The following is a 14,505-nucleotide window of genomic DNA, read 5'->3' as shown; positions in this document are numbered from 1 at the left end:
CATGTTGCCAGGAGGGACGGGTCCTTGGAGAGGGACATCATGCTTGGGAGGGTGGAGGGACGGCGCAGGAGGGGAAGACCTTCTATGAGATGGATTGATTCGGTGACTGGGGTAATCGGGATGGGTGTGTCGGAGGCAGTGCGGTTGGCCAAGGATAGAGCAGGGTTTAGGGCTGCTGTGCATAGGGTCGCTACGAGTCGCAAACGACTCGACGGCACATAACAACAACAACAACATAGTTTTTCATAGCACTCGTATAGAACTGGTCTGTGCGTCGCTGTTACAGAGGTAACCCCTGGTTGCTGTGGTGCTGAAGCCTGAGACAGTGATGTGCCAATCGTGGTAATGAGCACCCATGGTGGACAGTGTTGGCTGGAACTTCCCGGCTAAATCAAGCCTGGAAGCAGGAGTAGCATCCACTTCCAAAATGGCTTGCCTCCGGAAACTCTATGTACGAACAGTGCTCAGGCTGTTCGTTCATAGGGTCGCTATGAGTCGTCTACGACTCGACGGCATTAAACAACAACATAGTTTTTCATAATTTACTGATATTATAATTTTCATTTCAGCTGATTCTGCTGTGATGTCATCTGTTTCATTTTTTATTCAAGTTATTAGTGTCTTTTCTTTCTTTTATCTTAAGTTTGCCAACGGTTTGTCTATTTTATTAACCCTTGAAGAATTAGATCCTGGTTTTGTGATGGTTTCAATTGTTTCTTCTGTTTTCTATCCCATTGATATCAGCCCTTATCCTTATTTCTGTGAACTGACACCCCCCCATGAACTGTTTCCCAAAGGCTTTTAAAGTATGTATTTTCATTTTCATTCATTTCAAGGAATTTTTTTCCCTATAGCCTGGTAGTGCTCAAGCAAGCTGTCATTTAGCTTCCACATGAATGTTCCTTTTTTTCTTTATCCTCTTGTTAATTTAAAACTTCATGGCAAAAAAATAAATTAAAAAAACCTTCATGGCAAAAAAAAATATTTTTAGAACCAAGAAACTTCATGGCATTTTAGTATGAGAAGGTATTTTGTATTATTTCAATGTGGGTTGTTTTTTTTTTAATTTATTGGAGCTTGTGTCCTAGTATGTGGTAAATTCTGGAGAATTTTTAATTTGTTGAAAATTGCTTTGTATCCTAATATGTGGGAAATTCTGAATAATTCTGTGTGCACCTTAAAAGAAAATAATTTGATATTTTGTTGGGTAAAGAATCCTCAATACTTTTATTAAATCATGTTGCCTGATTGTCCTGTGTCTGTTGAGTTTCTTCTTTTTTAGTTGGCCTGTTATTTGGTGAAAAAAAGTATATTGAAGTCTTCTACTACTATTGTCTATGTCTTTCTTCGGATCTGTTAACTATTGTTTTATATAGTTTACAAGTCTGTAATTAGATATATAGATGTTAATTAAGGGTATGTTCTCCTGATCTATTGTGTCTTTAATCATTATGAAGTGTCTTTCCTTATCTTTTATGGTGGTTTCCATTCTTAAGTCTATTTTATCAGTTTTATTTCATTAAGTTTATTTTATCTATTGCTACTTCAGCTTTCTTATGTATGCCATTTGTTCAATATATCTTTGGTGTTGTTTACTGGGATGTTTTTATTGGTTGGTGTTTTTTATTTTTACTAAGTTCATATACATTGTGTTTCACACTATTCTTCATTCTCATTGTGTTTTATACAATCATTCTCATGCATTATGTTTTATAAAATTAATCACCATTGGACCTTGCCCATCATTACCCTCTTTGATATCTTTTTTCCCCCAGCCTTTGATTTTTAGTCTGTATTTCTCCTCATTTCCTTAATGTGTCTCTTATAGGCAACATATTGTTGGGCTTTGTTGTTTTATCCATTCAGCTACTCTTTTTCTCTTAATTGGTGTGTTTAAGCCATTCATATTAAGTGTGATTATTCATAAAGCAGCATTTTTTTTAAATTGAAGCTCAACATCAAGAAAACAAAAATTTTCAACACTGAGCAACATCATAATAGATGGTGAAGAGATTGAGACTGTTAATAGTTTCCGTTTGCTTGGTTCCACAATCAACACTCTTGTTATAAGCAGGCAAGAAACTAAAAGACAAATTACATCAGGAAAATTTGCTGTCAAAGACCTCTCCAAAGTACTGAAGAGCAACGATGTCACTCTGGAGACTGAGACAAGCCTGATCCAGGCCATAGCCTTTACAATTACTTGCTATGCATCAGAAAGCTGAACAATGACTAGGGATGATAGGAAAATTGATGCCTTTGAGCTGTGGTGCTGGAGAAGAGTATTGAATAAATATACTATGGATTGCTAGAACAAACAGGGTCATTCTAGAGAGGGTGAAACCAGGCTGCTCCTTGGAGGTAAAGATCCTGAAGTTTCATCTGACATACTTTGGACATGTTGCAAGGAGGGACCAGTCCTTGGAGAGGGATGTCATGTTTGGGAGGATGGAGAGACAGCACAAGAGAAGACTGTTGATGAGATTGATAGATTCAGTGACTGGGTTAATACGGGTAGGTGTGTCAGAAACAGTGAGATTAGCACAGGATAGAGCAGGGTTCAGGGACATTTTGCATATGGTCCTATGAGTTCCAAGTGACTCGATGGCACATAACAACATATTGATTTGATAACAAAATTCATATACATTGTGTTTCATACTATTCTTGATTCACATTGTGTTTCATACAATCATTCCTATTCATTATGTTTTATAAAGTTAATCACCACTGGACTATGTTCACCACTACCCTGTCTTTTCAGGTTCTCACATAAGGCAGGTTTTACCATTGTCATTTTGTGGTATTCCTTTTTCTGTTGTTGCTGATTACTTTGCGCATTCCACTTTCCTTTCCTGTCTCTGTGTGAAGGACTTTCCTTAGCATTTCCTGTAGAGTTGGTCTTGTTTTGATGAATTCCTTAAGTTCTTGATTTTCTGATAATTACCTAATTTCTCCTTCATATTGAAGGATCCCTTTGCTCAGTACAGGATCCTCAGTTGTCAATTGTGTTCTTTCAGCCTTTTATATATACCACCCCATTGTTTTCTTTCTCACATGATTTCTGCTAAGAAGTCAGAGTTTAATTTAATTGGATAGATGACTTGTTTTTCTTGAACTACTTTTAGTATTCTATTCTTGTCATTGATTTTGGAGAATTTGACAATGATACATCTTGATGTTTTCCTTTTGGTATCTACCCTGTTTGGTGTTAACTGAGCTTTTAGAATGTGTATTTCCCTATTTTTAATGATACCTGGAAATTTTTTTTTCTGTTATCACTTCCACAATTTTCTCCATGGTTTTTGTTTTGTTTTGGGATTCCCCCTCCTGTTCGGAATTCCAATTACACATATATTGCTTATTTTGATGTCATCCTACACGATTTTAATGTTTCCTTGTTTTCCTTCTGTCTTCTCAGTGTTTCTAATTCTTATAAGTTCTCATGGAGGATTTTGTATTCTATCTCACTGATTCTCTGTTCTTTCTTCTATTTTGCTTTTTTGTGCCTTCATAATCTTGAGAATGTTTGCCATTTCAGTCTTGATATTCTGGATTTTATTCCCACACATTTCTGTTGTTTCTAGTACTGTGATGGTTGTATCCTGTCTTGTTTTCCTTTCTTTTTGCTCTTTATGTATGGCTTCAACTCTTCCCACATTTATAATTTCTTCAGTACTAGTTCTTTTAACTCCTTGTGGACATTTTTCTTCCGCCTTCCTGTCTCTGAAGTATTCACTGGGTCCTCATTCTGATCTGCATTTTTAGAACGTTTGTTTTGTTTTTTTTCCATGTTTAACATGTCTGTGCTGCTTCCTTGATATTATGTGAAGTGATTGGGTTAGGGAGCTGTCCTCTAACCCACCCTCACCCACCCCTGAAGCTGACAAAGCCTCTGTGAGGAGCTTAGAACTTCTCAGAAATGCTGCCCAGGATCCTTCCCTTTTCAAGTGTCTGTGGTCTTTGAACTTGGTGTATTTATTTCTTCTCCTGAGGTTGGGTGGAAGGGGATACTTTTACCTTAGCCAAGAGGGTCTCTGAAGGGAACTGATAACTTCCTGGGAATGACTCCACAGAATCATTCTTCACCATGTCTCTGTGGTTGCTGCTTGCAGTGAAAACCTATGTCTTTTCCTGAGGCTTGGTAGGAGAGGACACTTCTGCCTTAGCCAACGGAATCTCTGAAGGGAAATAGCAATATCCAGGGAATACCTTCACACAGGCCAGATCTCAATGGTTACAGTTTTTAGTTATCTTCTTCTGAGCAGAGCTTTGTTTTCTTGATGATACTGTAAGCTATATAATCTTTGATCTTCTGCAGCAAGGACTTCAGTTCCTCTTTATGTTATGCAAGGAAGGTGTGTCATCTGCATGACACAGGCTGGCGATGAGTCTTCCTCTAATTCTGATGCCACATTCTTCTTCACATAGTCCATTTTCTTGAATTTTTTCTTTAGCATACAGACTGAGTAGATACAGAAAAATAATACAACCCTGATGCACACCTTTTCAGATTTTGAACTATACACTGTTTCCTTGTTCTGTTTGGACAACTGGTTCTTGTTCTATGTATAAGTTTCGAATGAGCAAAATTAAATCTTTTGGGATTCCCAGTCTTCTCAAAGTTAAGTACCATTTGTTATGGTCCACAAAATAAAATGCCTGTGCATAGTCAACAAACTGCAATAAAAATATTTCTTGTATTCTCTGCTTTCAGACAAGATATATCTTATATTAGCCATTTTATCCATCTTGCCACAGCCTCTTCTGAAATCAGCTTGAATTTCTGACAGTTCCCTGTGAATGACTGTTCCAGGTTTTTTTTTTTCATATTATATAGCAAGATTCTACTTTCATGTGATATTAATGATATTATGCAATCATTTCCAGTCTGTTGGATCACCTTTTTTTTAAAATTTTTATTATTTTTGTGTGAGTGTACCATCAAATCAGATCTGACTGGTACAGGAGGAAATTGTCCCTCCTTCCCCGGCAGAGCATCTGGTGGATTCGAACTGTGTGCCTCTGGGATTGTAGTTGCAGGTCCTTGCCACTAGGCCACCAGAGCTCCCGGATCACCTTTTTTGAGAACAGAAACAAATATGGATTTCTTCCAGTCAGTTGGCCAGCTCTTTATTATTTGTTCAGAGGGACTGGTGAGCATGTCCAAAGTTGCAACTATTTCCTGAAACACTTCAATTGGTATTTCATCACTTCCTGGGGTTTTATTTTTTGCCAATTCCCTCAATGAATTTTGAATCCTTTCTTTAGTACTATCGCTCTTGATTATATGTTGCTTCTTTAAATGGTTCAGTATTGACCAACCCTTTTTGGTACAGTGACTCGGTGTCTTCCTTCTATCTTCTTTTAATGTTTTCTACATAGTATCACACACAAACAAGATCCTACTAAAGATTATTCAAAAATGGCTGAACAGGGCTCCAGCTGTACTGGTTGCTCCCAGTGCCAGGAATTGCAGGCATCCAATGATGAGGGTCACGGGTGGCCACATGAAGCTAGTGCAGGGGGTATCTCGCAGAGCGTGTCTCATGCTCTTTGCCGCCCTGGCTGTGCTGCTGCTGCTGCTGCTGCTGCTGCTGCTCCACTTGTTCCACCGGCCCCAGGACCACCAGCCTCTGCCCTAGCCTCGACCTCTGCCAGGCCTGGGCTAACCTGCAGCCCCATGACGTCATGGGTTCTCTGGAGCACTGTAACTCAAAGTGATCTGCAGGCAGCCTTGGCAAGTTCTCCAGATGTGAGTGGAAGAGCAGGCTATACAGTAGGCAGCTCAAAGCAGCCCCTCCACGATGTAGCCTATCATACTGTCAACTGACAGCTTCTCCCTTTCCACAGCACTCAGGAATTTGCCCTCGCCAGCCCACGGGCTCGTTTTGAGGGCTAAACTCCTGGTGAGGCAGAATCCAGCCCCACCGGTGGAAAACCAGAACTTGGTGATAGTCACAGTGCCACCCCCGGAGTCCCGGCTCAGTGAGTTCGATGACACAGTCCAGGCTGGGTCTCCTGAGATATGTGTCATGGCTGCTGGGTGAGAAGGAGTCCAGCAGCTGCAGTAACACCCTAGGATTCATGTAGTTGTAGTTATCCACATGGCAGAACTACTTGCACCCTGACTCAATGAACTTGTCATACTCTACTGACATCTTGCAGGACAGCACCTGGTGAGTGTGCAGAGGAGAGCAGAGCAGAGCAGTTGGTGCTGATGATGTGACCACCTCCCTGGAGCTGCAGTGCGAGATCATCCCTGTCAGCAAAGATGAATGGCTGTTCGTGGGCTTAGGAGATCCAGGTTTGCAGCAGCAGCCCCAGGCAAGGCCTGATTCTTCTGGGTCATAATCAATGAAACACAGATAGACATTCCTCTGGGATTTTCTGGTTAGCCAAGATCAATTGGACATTGGCTATGATGAGTGATTTATTAATTGCAAATACTTTTTAAAAAATACAGTGACTATATATGGACTTTACCTGATGAACTACATAAGAATCAGATTGACTACATCTGTGGAAAGAGAAGTAGGAGAAGCTCAATATAATCAATCAAAATAAGGCCAGGAGCTGAGTGCGGAACAGACCACCAACTACTCATGTTGTTGTTGTTTTTATGTATCATCAAGTCACCTGCAACTTATGTGACCCTATGTACAACAGTCCCTCACTGTCTCCTACACACCTAACCCAATTGCCCCAGTCACTGGATCGATTCACCTCCTAGAGGGTCTTCCTTTCCTGTGCTGTCCCTCCACCCTCCCAAGCATGACATCCCTCTTCAAGGATTGGTCCCTCCTTGCAACATGTCCAAAGTATGTCAGACGAAGCTTTAGAATCCTTGCTTCCAAGGAGCAGCCTGGCTTCACCCTCTTTAGGATGAACCTGTTCGTTTTCTTAACAGTCCATAGTATATTCAATATTCTTCTCCAACACCACAGCTCAAAGGCATCAATTCTCCTTCTGTCATCCCTAGTCATTTCCCAGCTCTCTGATGCATAGCAAGTGACTGCAATGACCATGCCTGTATCAGGTGCATCATAGTCTCCATAGTGACATCATTGCTCTTCAGTACTTTGGAGAGGTCTCTAACAGCAGACTTTCCAATCACAATATGGCTTTTGATTTCCTGGCTGCTGGTGCCAAGAGTGTTGACAGTGGAGCCAAGCAAACTAAAACTGTTAACAGTCCCAATCTCTTCACCAACCACCATGATGCTGCCAAATGGCTCAGTGGTGAGAATCTTTGTTTTCTTTATATTGAGCTTCAATATATATTTAAGGATGCAGTCCTTGACTTTCTGCAGCAAGTGCTTCAGGTCCTCCTCACTTTCAGCAAGCAGGGTTATATCATCTGCATAATACAGATTATTGATGAATCTTCCTCCAATTCTGATGTCACATTTCTTCTCATAGAGCCCAGTCTCCCGGGTAATCTGTTCTGCATATAGATTGAAAGGTTATGGAGACAGGACACATTCCTGGCATACAGCCTTCCCAATTTTGAACCATGCAGTGTTTCCTTGATCTGTTCTGATGACTGCCTCCTAGTCCAAGTATAGTTTTCTCACTAGCACAATCAAGTGTTCTGGGATTCCCATTCCTCTTAGAGTTAGCCACCGTTTGTGAAGAAAATTCATATGCAAGTTAAAATTAAATAGGTCCTCAAGAATTAAAATATGAAAAAAGAAGAAAAAAAATTAAATAAAAAGTATTAAAATATGACTGTAAGTCTAGCCTACCTGAATTCAAAACTCATCTTAAGGATAAATTTGATGCATGGCACATTAATGACTGAAGATCTAACAAGTTGTGGCATAACATCAAGGCCATGAGACACAAATAAAGCAAAAGGTCATTACAAAGACAGGGAAGAAAGAAAAGACCAAAGTAGATGTTAGAAGAGACTCAAACTTGGAATGTAAGGAGCTCAAAACAAAGGGAATGAATGCTATATACAAACAACTATGGACAGATAATAAGGATTACATCTATAACCATACATAGGTTTTGCAGATAATATTTCTATATTCATGTTCTTATATGCTCTAAGTATAACCACGTATAAAACATGATTACTAATGGGGGGTGGGGGGAAATCTACTTAAACTTCTTAAGTAAACTTCACAACCAAATGCCGTGAAAGAATGAGTCCTGGGATCTCAAGGAACATCAAGTTAAAAAGTCGTAATACAATCTAGAAAGACAATGTTTTACATTTCACTTTTGTGAGTAGTAGCTGAAGTCTTAAAAGCTTCTAAGCAGCCACTCAAAGTGTCTTCCTATCTGGAAAATTGAAAAGTGAAAAAAATGTAAAGATGTATAAAAACAATTAGTCCAAAGGAGCCGGCAAACCACATCTTTAGCAATCCTGATATCAAAAGAACTAACTGGAGTTCAGATACCACTGCTGACTAGTCTAAAATGAATCAGAGTAAAAGATCCAGAATAAACTGGGTGGAAAATGTGAAACAAAACTCAAAAACATAAAAGTGACCAAGTTTTCTGGTCCAATAGAAATTGGTGGAACTACCAAGGTACTAGGAGGAAAAACCTCATTCTTGTGCCTCAACTTTCACCTAAACAATAGACAGGTCTATGGGATCACTAATAACACAAGAGGTATACACTTTTTGGAATAAACCATCCTATAAGGCCAGAGGGGGAGTATTTGCCCAAGGATAAAGCCCCAAATAGAAAAAGGGGTATGATTGAATGATTAATGGAGGTAAGAATCACAGAAAGGAAGTGAAACAAATGCAGTTACATTTTGTACATTTAAATTGTTATAAAATAAGTATGAAGGGGAAGAATGTTGCATTGCAACAAATGATGGAGAGAACTGTTTAAAAGGGATATATGATTAGTTATTATTGTCATGACAGGAGTCTTGAAGACTTTACAGTGTAGTGGGCTTGAGGGGGAGGGATTGCATAGCAATGAAAGAGTTTTTCTTTTACTCATAAAGGAGAAAAGAGAATTGGGGCTGAGGGTGTGGACAGGGAGAAAAGTGCAACAATGAATGACTGGAAACCTTAAGTCACTGTAAACTTTCATTAAAATTAATAAAAAAATTAATTGTCAAAAATCATGAAAAAAATAAGTATGAAGAGTTAAAGGGAAACCAAATTTGTTTTATAAACTTCCACTCAAATCATAGGCACACATAAAACAAATACATAGATTCCAGAGAACATAAAGAAAGAAGTTGGAGGCTTCCTTAATAAGTGAAAGGGTAAGTTGGAAAGGTGGTCTGGCAAAAAAATATGTTAAGCTGAATTGATAAGCACAGGTTTCAATTGATCAGAACCAAGAATCACCGTTACTTCACTGTTCAGAGAGAGACACAATTGATAAAAAAGTCTAAGGAAAGAAAGAGGTTAGGGCTAGGAATCAATGCCTAATCTGTACTCACCATTCTGTCCTTAATTTACAATGCAACTTTAAACGCCTCACTAAAATGTCTTTAAGACACTGAACTTTTGATAGGATGGCCAACTAGGCACTCAGGCAGTCCAGACCCTCTATAAAAGACACTGAAAATAAAGGTAGCAGATCCCGATGATAATCACTGAATTGTGGGTTTCAAAGAAAATAGTAAAGATGTGTTTAGAATACTGACTAAAGGAAGAAACAGAAAAAAAACATTGATTAAGGAGACTAATGAAGTAGATAATCAAGAAGAAATTCAATACCACTCATTCATTTTTATCTTTCCTTAGGCTAGGTTTCAGAGATCCAACAGGAACAGTGACTACACTAGAGGCTGGCTGATGATAAGAAAGGTGCAGTCTCCTACTCATTCCTATACATTCCCAGGGATCAGTGGAGTAACTTTCCACGTGAGCACAGGAAACTGCTCCATTTGTCAAGTCTCAGCTCTGCCTGTGAACAAGCTCATGTTATTTGTATCTGATACATTGGTTGGCTCTGAAGTCTCATGTGCTGTGTCTGGAAGGAGGACTGTTTACATGGCACCAGCTCTCAGATTGATGAAAATGCAGTCTGAGACTGGGGTCCCTGCATCCAATCATACTTCTCTGTGATTTTTTTTAATCTGACACAGGCCACACCCACATTCAAAGCAGCATACTCTCCAAGCACTCTCCAGCGCAGTCATTGGTCATCTCTGAGTTGTCAGTGATTACCTTTGGCTGGACACTCCTGTAAGTTTAGCTTCAGGAGTATGATTCCCATAAACGGAGGTGTACAAATACTCCTGTTGTTGAGACCGGGACAGTGCAAAGGCTTGTAGTCCACCTATGGCTTCCTACCAGGGCCAGAATTTATATAGATCTAACACAGGATATTCCTTCCCAACTCTATTTCTATTTTCTTATACTGGCAGAATGAACTATCTCTGCCTAGGTACCAACCTGCACTCTGGACAGGGTCTGACAAAGACTACAAAACTAGGCAGAAAACTGCCCTAGGCAGAAACTTCATTCGAAGCTGATGTCCTACCTCTCAATATCCCTCTAAGCCATCAGAAGTGCTGCATGTGTCCTGGTACTACATTCTGGACTCTGTCTGGTGCCCATAGACACTACTTGGAAAAGCAGAATCTCTGCCCTGATAGGGCACCCCTTCCTCAATTTTCTGTCAGATCAGAAGAAATGCCATTCCACAACATTCCACAACAGTGGCAAGATACATCAGTAAGATTTTTTTTTTGCTTTCCATTACCTGTCTTTTATACCTTTTTCTTTTTTGTCTATGTTGATTCTCCTTTCCTTTTGTACTCCTCTCAATTTGGATTTCTTGGTGTTTTGTTTGGTTGCAGATTTTTTGGTGTTTTTTTTATTTTACTGGTCAAATTTGCTTTTTCTTTTTAAGATTTATTTGTATATATATTTTCTTTGTTTGTTTCTCTTTCCCTCTTTCCTTTCTCTGCCTTTAGACCCTTTTTTTCAGGTATCCTGGCAATAGATAGCAAGAGTATTCACAGAGCAAGTCAACAACCACTTCCTGCAATTCCATCCATTGCACAAAAGTAAAAACCGTATTCTGTTCACCTGACTGACTAACATCAGACTATAACAATCACCAGTCCAGTCTACTATCATCAACCATTCTGCAAAAACAATGAGCAGAGAACTACACAGATCATCTCATATAATACTCATGAGAAGAAAGGAAGTGAAAAGACTACAAAAAAAACATCACCACAATGCCCCAAAAGAAACAGAAAAATTCAAATCACCCCCAAAACACACACACAAACAAAAACCCCAAAAATCCAAACTTAGGACAAGATGTCATAAAAAAGTAACCAAAACACAGAAACAAAATTGTTCAGAGGAATAAACTGTGTTGGAACTTCGCGATGAGGAGTTCAGAAGACTAATAGTCAAAAACCTTCACAAAACAGAGAAAAAAATTAAAGGAAAACATAGACAAAATCAAGGGAAACATACATAAGACTAGAAGATTTAAAAAAAAAATCTATACAGGACCACACGAAACCCCTTAAATCAAGCAAGAGGGAGGTCCTGGCACCTTGAAGGAGGCGAAAAAAACACTTCCAGAAGAGAATAACAGGCTTCCTCCTTGGTCATTCAGGTACTTTGGGGGAAAAAACTGCTGTCAGGCATGTGGCCTTGCAGGCTTCTGGCCAAGAAGGGAGGACAAATATATAGGTGCTTCACAAGACATTATTGTACCGTGAGTAATTTTATAACTTGAGTAATAGTTATAACAGCCTAATATTTACTAAAAAAATGCTCCAATAATGTCAAGAAAGCAGCAACCCACATCAGCCATTATGAAAAACAAAATAACTCTTCTTGTAAAAAAGCAGACCCAAAGAATAATCCAGCTAGAGAGAACCAGAAGAAATACATTGATGTAGAGTTATTTGATGAGCTATGGAAAAAAGATGCAAATGTGGGAAGAAACAGTGGAAATCAATGAGAGAGCAAATACTTCAGAGACAACAATCTAGAAGAAATGCATGCATGAAGAGAACCTTGAACAGATATGGATGAAAGTACAAAAGATGGAAGGGGAAAAATTATATAATAGACAAAGAAAGAGGTACAAGAAATTAAAAAATCATCCCAAGAGAGTGAGAGTACCACCAACACAGTACTGGAAATAATAGAAAATCATGAAAATGCAATCCAGAATATTAAGACCAAAATGGCAGAAGTGTCCAACACACTGGTAGGATAAAAAAATGTAGAACTGAAGAGATGGAACAGAGAGTAAGTGAGCTAGAAGACAAGAGCCTCAATAGAAACATACTTGAAGAAAAATCAGAGATGAGACACAAAGAAAATTAAGAAAATACTAGAATTATGTGGGATGACATCAAAAGGAATAACATACATATGACTGGAATTACAGAACAGGGGAATTACACGGAAATCACTGAGAAGATTGTGGAAGAAGTACTAGAAGAAAACTTCCCAGGTATTTTGAAGAATAAGGAAATCCATATTCAAGAAGCACAGAGAACACCAAATGCACTAGACCCAAAAAGAAAACCACCAGGACATATCATGGTCAAATTTTCCATATTAAAAGATAAGGGTAGAATTCTAAAAGCAGAATGAGGAAAACAATGAGTTACCTACAACAATTAGATTAAGTTCTAATTTCTCAGCAGAAACCATGCAAGCTAGCAGACAACAGGATGGCATATACAGAATGTTGAAGGATAACAATTGTGAACTTAAGATCCTATATCCACCAAAACTCTCTATCAAATTCAAAGGGGAAATTAAATTCTTTGCAGAAAAGAAGGACTTTAAGGAATTTGTGAGAACAAGATCAAAACTACAAGAAATTTTAAGTGAAGTCCTACAAACAGAGATGCCAAAGAAAAGTGAATGGACCATAGTAACCAGAAACAAGAGAAAAAGAAACACAGCAAATTGGCAAAAGTAAAACTTGGCGTGACAAGAATCACACCTAACATGAATGGACTATATGCACTAATTAAGAGAAAAAGAGTAGCAGAATTGATAAAAAACAAAGTCCATCAATATGTTGCCTACAAGAGAAACATCTAAAAAAGAAAGAGAAAGACAGACTCAAAATCAAAGGCGGGGGGTGGGGGGTGGAAAATATACCATGCAAATGGCAACCTCAAAAAAGCAGGAGTGACAAAACAAATCTCAGATAAAATAGATTTCAGAATGAAAACCGTCATCAAAGATAAAGAAGGGTATTACATACTGATTAAAGGCATGATAGATTAAGAAGACATAACCTTGGTCAACATTTATGCACCAAATTATAGATCTGTAAAATACATAAAAACAGTAGTTAACAGAATTGAAGAGAGAAATAGATAGCACCATAATAGTGGTAGGAGACTTCAACACACCACTATCATCAAAGGACAGGTCAACTAAAAAAAAAACTCAACAAAGATGCAGACGATCTAAACTATACAATCAGCCAACTCGAACTTGTGGATCTGTTCAGAGTACTGCACCCAGCTAAAGCTCAATTCAGGTTCTTCTCAAGTGCACATGGTACATTCTCCAGAATCAATCATATATTAGAACACAAAGCAAGCTTCAATAAATTAAAAAAAACATTGAAATAATACAAAGTATTTTCTCAGATCACAATGCCATAGAACTCGAAATTAACCACAGACGAGTAAAGCTTACAAAACCACTCGTGTGGAAACTAAATAACTCTCTGCTAGAACATGATTGGGTTAAAAAAAAGAATGAAATTTAAAAATTTCTTGAAACAAATGATAATAAAAATACAACTTACCAAAACCTCTGTGACACAGCTAAGGCAATCCTCAAGGGGAAGTTCATCACAATAGGCACACACATAAAAAAAGGAAGAAAGAAGAAGAATGAATGATCTAACTCGACACCTTCAGCAAATAGAAAAAGATCAACAATCTAATCCCACAACCTCTAGAAGAAAGAAAATTATAAGGACAAGAGCTGAAATCAATGAGACAGAAAACAGAAAAATAGCTGAAACCATCAAGAAGACCGTGAGCTTCTTTTTTCAAAAGGGTCAATAAAATCGACAAAACACTGGCAAATTTAACAAAAGTTGGGGGAAACAAGACACATATTACTAGATTAATAAATGACAGCGGTGACATCACAGCAGAACTACAGGACATTAATTCGATTATATCAGAACACTACAGAAAGCTATACTGTAAAAAATTCATAACATTAAAAGAAATAGAAAAATTCCTTGAAATGCATCCCCTGCTCAGATTGATAAGGACAACTATAGAACATTTGAACAGACTTATCACAAGAGAAGAAACTGAAAAGTCATAAAAAGTCTTCCCTATAAAAAAAAAACAACAAAATTCACTCTATTAATAAAGTAAATAGTGCAGAAAAGGTATTTGACAAAATCCAACACCCCTTCCTGATAAAGACACTCAGTAAAATTGAAATAGAAGGGAAGTTCCTCAATATAGTAAAAAGTATATAGGCACGCTTCAACAATTTAGACCCTCCCAGAAGAGCTGTGGGTGAGCATTAACATTACTGGTAAGTAT

The 14,505-nt window shown here is 38.3% G+C and overlaps 2 pseudogenes; one reads left to right on the top strand and one right to left on the bottom strand.

Annotated features, from left to right (window-relative positions):
* The window catches only part of LOC102867951, a 179,745-nt pseudogene extending 174,100 nt beyond the window's left edge, over positions 1-5,645 (top strand).
* Positions 5,646-5,689: 44 nt separating this feature from the next.
* On the bottom strand, positions 5,690-11,768 carry LOC102867547 (annotated as a pseudogene).
* Positions 11,769-14,505: the final 2,737 nt, after the last annotated feature.

Source organism: Elephantulus edwardii, unplaced genomic scaffold (genome assembly GCF_000299155.1).
Source record: "Elephantulus edwardii isolate Elephantulus edwardi_28Jun2011 unplaced genomic scaffold, EleEdw1.0 scaffold00343, whole genome shotgun sequence".
NCBI classification, from domain to species: Eukaryota; Metazoa; Chordata; class Mammalia; order Macroscelidea; family Macroscelididae; genus Elephantulus; species Elephantulus edwardii.
Note: the sequence above shows the minus strand (reverse complement) of the source record. Positions and strands in the feature narration are given on the sequence as shown.